A 6,771-nucleotide genomic window follows, 5' to 3' on the forward strand; every position below is an offset into this window, starting at 1 on the left:
TCCTCCCTGGTCATTGTCCAACTCTCTGATGCATAACAAGTGATTGTGAAGACCATGGCCTGTATCAGACGCACCTTAGTCTCCAGAGAGACACCATCGCTCTTCAGTACAGACATAAAAATGGAGACCAAACTCAGTGCTGTCAAGTGGTCGACTCACAACGGCCATCCATCAGGTCTCTGAGGCCTTAAATTATACAGGAGGAGACAGCCTCACCTTTCTCTTCCAGAGCAGTTGAATTTGAACTGCTGACCTCTCAGTGAGCAGTCTAACAGGTAACACACTACTAACCCAGAGCTCCCTGACACAGACACAGGCTTTACTATCTTTACTCTTATGACTTAAATAGTTTTTGTAATCTTTATGCTCTATTTGAGCTCTGGTGGCCTGGTGGCAAGAAGCTGTGCTGCAATCCCAAAAGCACGGGGTTCGAGGCCACCAGCTGCTCCGTGGGAGAAGAATGAGCAATCTCCTCTCATGCGATTAACTGCCTCTGAAAACCCACCAGAGGATCAGCCATGGGTCATTTCTGACTCTACAGTACACAACAACAACAACGATTGATTTATTGTCTTGACAATAAATTAAGTTTGAAGTTTTATTTTTTAAATAACTTTTGAAGCCATTTATGTGTGTATGTTACTGAATTTTGTTGTTGTTGCCATTTAGAATATGCACAACAGAAGAGGCACCACTCGATATATATAGGTACAACTTTGAGATGAAAAGATGGAGACATGCACTTTGTTACTATTTTTCCAAGATAACAATGACACCATATATCCGAGTAAACTTTTTCGGCCTTTTGTGTCTGAGAAACATGCTGAGGATAGAAAACAATTCAGAGGTCTTTGAAAAACTTTATTTGTGTCTTAATATTAGGGCACTCTTTGCAACAATGAATGAATGGAAATCCAAAAATCTCTATAAATGTTCATTAAAATTCATAAAATAAAATTTTTTTTTAAAAAAGAAAAAACTGATAACCCAATTACCAATTGGGCAAAAGACATGGAAAGAATTTTAACAAAAGAAGACATTTAGATTGCCAACAGACACATGAAAAAATGCTCAAAATCAATGGCAATGAGAGAGATGCAAAGCAAAACCACAATGAGATACCATCTCATCCCAGTAGTTGTGCCAAAGTTTGAGAGGACAGCAATTAATAAATGTTAGAGAGGATGTGGAGAAATAGGAAACTCTCATACACTGTTAGTGAGGTTGTAAAATGGTCAGATAACACTGGAAGGCAGTTTAGCATTTTCTCAAAAAGCTGAACATAGAAATTCCATATGATCTAGCTCTTCTACTGTTAGAAATATACCCCAAGGAAATTAGAACCAAGATGCAAACAGAGATTTGTGCACCAATATTCATAGCAGAGTTATTCACAATTGCAAGAATATTGAAATAGCCCAGATGTTCAACTGCAATCAAATGGTTTGGGAAATTGTGGCACACTCACATGATGGAGCACAGCACTGAGGAGCAACACTTTCAAATATTACTACCTAACTTGGGAGAGACTGGAGAACAGTATGCTGAGTGAATTAACTCGGTCTCATAAGGATAAATACTGCATAAGACCATTATTGTAAAACAGAAGGAGAACTAGTAAAACATGTATGGGGATCCAAGAAGGAAAGGAGTGGGAGTAGAAGGATGAGGATGGGCAGGGCAGAAATCATAGGGTCACACAATTTGGCAAGTGAGGGGGGCACGTAAAGGAAATGAGAAAGATTCAGCAGGGATCTGGAAAGACAGAGTAATGGTGGGAGTATTTCAATGGTGATTAATTTTATAAAACATTGAATGGGAATGATTATAAGAAGATAATGTGAATGAAAAATAGTGTGAAACACAATGTGTATGAACTTTGTATGCAAACTAATAAAATGAAGGGTTTTTTTTTACAAAAGCAAAAAAAAAAATATATTAGGGAGCTCTGGTGACACAGACTATAGAGCATATACTGCTAACCCTGAGGCAAGGCTTCTTTGGTGGTTTGAATCCACCAGCCGCCTTGCAGGAGAAAAATGTGCAATTTCTGTCTGTGTGATTTACAGCCTTGGAAATGTAATGGAAGGTCAGCTATGAATCAGTTCTGACTTGATTGGCAATAAGGGGCAGGTGATAAAAAAACGAGAGAGAGAGAGAGAGAGACTATATTATATCCCCTTTTTATCTATTTAATGAGTATATTGCTTGTAGGTGCCCTTTGGGTGGATTTGGGTTGAATTGATTTAATTTTGGATTCTGCCGTGTAGGACAGAGCAGGACAACTGCCCACAGGCTCTCCAGGGCCGTGATCTTTACAGAAGCAGACTGCCTCATCTTTCTCCCTCAGGGTGCCTGGTGAATTTGAACCACTGGTTAGTAACTGGTTAATAACTGAATGCATAATCATTTAGCTTAGCCAGAGCTCCTCTAAGTTGCGTGTGAGAGACATTACTTTTTTTACATTAATGAGTACTAAACAAGCTGCTCCTTGGAGGCAAGGATGTTGAAGCTCCATCTCACATGCTTTGGGCATGTTGTCAGTCTTTGGAGAAGGACATCATGTTTGGAAGGGTGGAGGGATAGCACAGGAAAGGAAAACCCTGCATGAGATGGATTGACTCAGTGAATGGAATGTTTGGAGTAGGTGTGTCAAAGACATTGAGATTGGCTCAGGATAGGGCAGGATTCAGCGCTTTTGTGCATGGGGTCCCTGTGAGTTGCAGTCGATTTGATGGCACCTAACAACACGCTCTACTGGATGCATAACCCTGGGTTGGTGACTTCTCAGCGCTGGCTGTCTGCAGTATGAAGACAAGCTCCACCCACAGATGGTGGTGTGGAGGACGTGGCATGAACCTGCTTGGAAAGTTCCCATTTGTCTTTGGCTCCGCAGGTTTCTCACGTCCCACTTTCAACTGGTTGCCAAATCCTTTTGGTCCAATCCAAAGCTCTGGTGGCCCAGTCCTTAGTGTGCTGGCCAGGTAGGTGATCTCACCAGTAGCTCCGCAGAAGACGGCAGTTTCCTTCCTGGTGATTACAGCCTCTGAGGCCCCAGAGGATCGCGAGAGTCAGAATCGACTTGATGGCAGCAAGCTTGTTTTCTCGAGGTGCCTTTGGTTTTTCCTATCCTTGTTTTCCCCTCCATCAGGCTATTTACTATTCTTTCCTGGATGTTGCAATTTTAACCTACCTTCAGTTATAAGTCGCCCATTTTACCAGGCATTCTGGAATTCAAAAGCCCACAAATCCCCCTTGGTTCTTCATTCTGTCCAGCATGGCACCCAAGTCACTCAACACAGTCTTCTGGTCTGTAAAGCACAGTGTAGAACAGAAAGGTCAGCAGTTCAAATCCACCAGGCATCTCCATACTAGAGATTTACAGCTTGGACCACCTGAACCTGGCTGACAAGTGGATGGAGAGAATCCCAGGCTTCAGAAGGAGCCCCAAACCCCAAACCCACTGCTGTGTGGTAGATACTGAGCAGATTTGCTTGCAGGGTTTCCAAGGCCATGGTCTTTACAGAAGCAGGACCCTGAATCTGTCCCCTGTGGAGAGGTGGGTGGGTTCAAACCACTGAACTTCTGGTTAACAGCCAAGTGCTTAATCACTATGCAGCCGGGGCTCCTGTCAGGAGGGAGGGCCCATGTGAAGGCGCAGAGCCGTGAGGGTCTCTGCCATTGACAGGATGAATATCTGAGGCAGCTTTGTAGCATTGTTGGTGCTGCTGTTGCAAATGGGCATCTGGGAAGGTGGGGCATGTGGGACACCTCCAGATCCCAGCATGGATCACCTCCCGGTGTGGACAGTGAAGAGAGAGGGCTTGGCGGTAGGTGGCTCCACTTGATTCAATTCCAGGAGCCAATGTGTTCCAAGACCACGCATGCTTTCCTTTTCTTTCAAAAATACTATTTTATTGTGTTTTTAGGGAAAGTTGACAACGCAAATTAGGTTCCCATTGAATGAATTCTATATAGATCATTCAGAAATGTCGGTTACATTTCACCAGGGTGCCTCGTGTGCTTTTAAACTGCTGTTAAGAATGTCAATATTTACAGGAACCCAATCATCCCACCCCAGCGCCATCCTGTGGATGTGGATTCTGACTCACAGCGACCCACAGGAAGAGAACAGTCCCGCAGGGTTTCCAAGGCTGCTGCCATCTTTCTACTGTGGAGCGGCTGGTGGCTTTGAACTGCCAACCTTTAGGTTAGTGCCAGAATGCCTTAATCACAGGACCTTGTTGTTGCATAACATGGAGTCAGAACTGACTCCTCACTCCAGCGAGTTTACAGGGGCAGTAAATCACAGGGAAGGAGACTGCCTATCTTTCTCCCATGGAACAGCTAGTGGATTTGAACCGTGTGCCTTTGGTATGGCAGTGCAGCTCCTTACCCCTAGACCATCGGAGCTCTCTAACCAGTACTTCCTACTTACAGTAAAATCTGTTTCAGAGACAGCCAGTCCTGGGGAAGAACAGATACCTCCTCCTTATCAGTGATACAAATTTGCCCTCATTCTGAAACAACTCGGCCAACCACTACCTGCTGTAAATTCTTTATCACAGTCACCTTCATTTGCTGCATGTGTAGCATTTAATAAAATTAATGAAAAGGCACAGAACCCCCCCCCCCCCACTAAACCAACCCCACTATAGCTGAGTTGATTCTGACCCCTGTAGGGCAAAAGAGCCTTATAGTGTTTCATAGAAGCAGACTGTCTCGTCTTCCTCCCAACAAGAGACTGGTGGGTTCAAACCGCTGACTTGTTGGTTAATAATTGCTGCACCACCAGCCTCTTTCCTAGGACCAAACCCACTGCTGTCAAGTAGCCTCATATAATGACCCTCCATTGGCTTTCCAAGGTGTAAATCTTATAAGAAACTCCCCTTCTTTCTTTTTTTGAGTTACTGATGGATTTGAACTGCCAACTTTTTGGCTGGCAGCACAATACATTACACACTGCAACACCAGGCACTTTATCCTATCAATAAAGCAAAGCCAAATGAGAATTGTCTGCACCTGGTGTGACTTGCTTTCAAATTCCACCTAACAGACTTACAGATCCAGGAACAGAGACTGCCTTTATTTTTAATATAAAGGATACTCATGCAAACTTAGGTGAAAGCAGTGTTAATGAAAGAGTAAGAGTCTTATTTCTGAGTGCCTACCACATTAAACAAGGTCTCCTCAACTCTTCCTCTTTTCTCTTTCCCTTTCTGCTTCCTTTCTTGGGAATAACTCTAATTCTCTCATAGCTGTCAACATGGAACTGACTCACAGCTGGCCCTCCAACTGGTTTTCTAAAGACTGTAAATCCCACAGGAGGAGACTGTCCATTCTTCTCCTCTGAGCTGCTGGTGGACTCGACCACTATAGAGATACTGTCTATGGGCTACCAGAGTTACCTTCCTGGGAAAGTAGTTGTTGTTAGGTGCCATCGAGTCAAGTATGACCCATAGCGACCCTATGAACAACAGCTCTGAACCCTGTCCTATCCTGTCCTATCTTCACACTTTCAGACACACTAGAGCCCATTATGGCAGTCACCATGACAATCCACCTGGTCAAGGGTTTTCCACTCCTTGACTGACCCTCCACCTTTCCGAGCATAATGTTCTCCTCAAAAAAATAGCCCCTCCTAGTAACAGGTCTGAAGTACGTGAGGCAAAGATGATGAGAAAGCCTCATCATCTTTGCCTCTAAAGAGCACTCTGTTTGCACCCTCTCCAAGACATTTTTGTTTGTTCTTTTAGCACTCCATGGGATGTTCAGGGCTCTTCTACAACATCACAGCTCAAAGGCATCAATTCTTCTTCCATCAACCTTATTCATTGCCCAGCATAGCAAGTGATGAGAAAGACCATGGCCTGAATCAGACACACCTTAGTCATCAAACTGACATCATTACTCCTCAAAAATTTGGAGAGGTCCCTAACTGCAGACTTTCTTAGTGCAATGTATCTCCTTATTTTCTGACTTCTGGTACTAAGTGTGTGAATCATGAGTAAGATGAAGTTGTTGACAATTTCAGTCTCTTCTCTGTCAGACAAGAGGGAGACTCAGATGACACAACGTTGTTTGTGGAAAGTGAGGAGGACTTGAAGCACTTGTTGCAGAAGATCAAAGAATGCAGGCTTCAAAATGGGTTGGATCTCAATGTCAGGGAAACAAAGATTCTTACCACTGGACCAATAGACAACATCATGATGGATGGAAAAAAAATTGAAATTATTCCTGGGAATATTCATACAATATTAGTTCTTTAAGATAAGATATGACAAATTTTCATTAAAGTTTGTTTAGAAATAAGGAGTTTTAAAATTGAAGATTAATTAACGGTCTGTGCTGTTAACCCAAAGGCTGTGAGTCTCTGAAAATTGAAACCCACCTCTAGTTTTCCAATATTCCTGCTTCATATATTCCATATGCCAATTGTTAGAGAATTTTGCCACTGCTTTTCCTCATTTTGATTGCCTTCTAATCTGTTTTCTACCTCTAAGAGTATATATATAACTGTCCGTGTTCCTCTTCTGTTCATAGGGATTTCAGAGGCCTGTTATTTAAGAAGTGGATGGTCGCTCCTGCTTCCTAGTCTGTCTTAGTCTAAGAGCTCTACAAAAACCAGTCCATCATGGATGACCTTTGTGGCATTTGACACATTGATGATGTAACTTTCAGCATCACAGAGACCCATAAATTATCTCAGTACAGCATATTGACAGACAAGTGCTGGACTAATTAGAACAAAGTATTCACAAGATTCTTAAC

Source organism: Elephantulus edwardii, unplaced genomic scaffold (genome assembly GCF_000299155.1).
Source record: "Elephantulus edwardii isolate Elephantulus edwardi_28Jun2011 unplaced genomic scaffold, EleEdw1.0 scaffold00134, whole genome shotgun sequence".
NCBI lineage: Eukaryota > Metazoa > Chordata > Mammalia > Macroscelidea > Macroscelididae > Elephantulus > Elephantulus edwardii.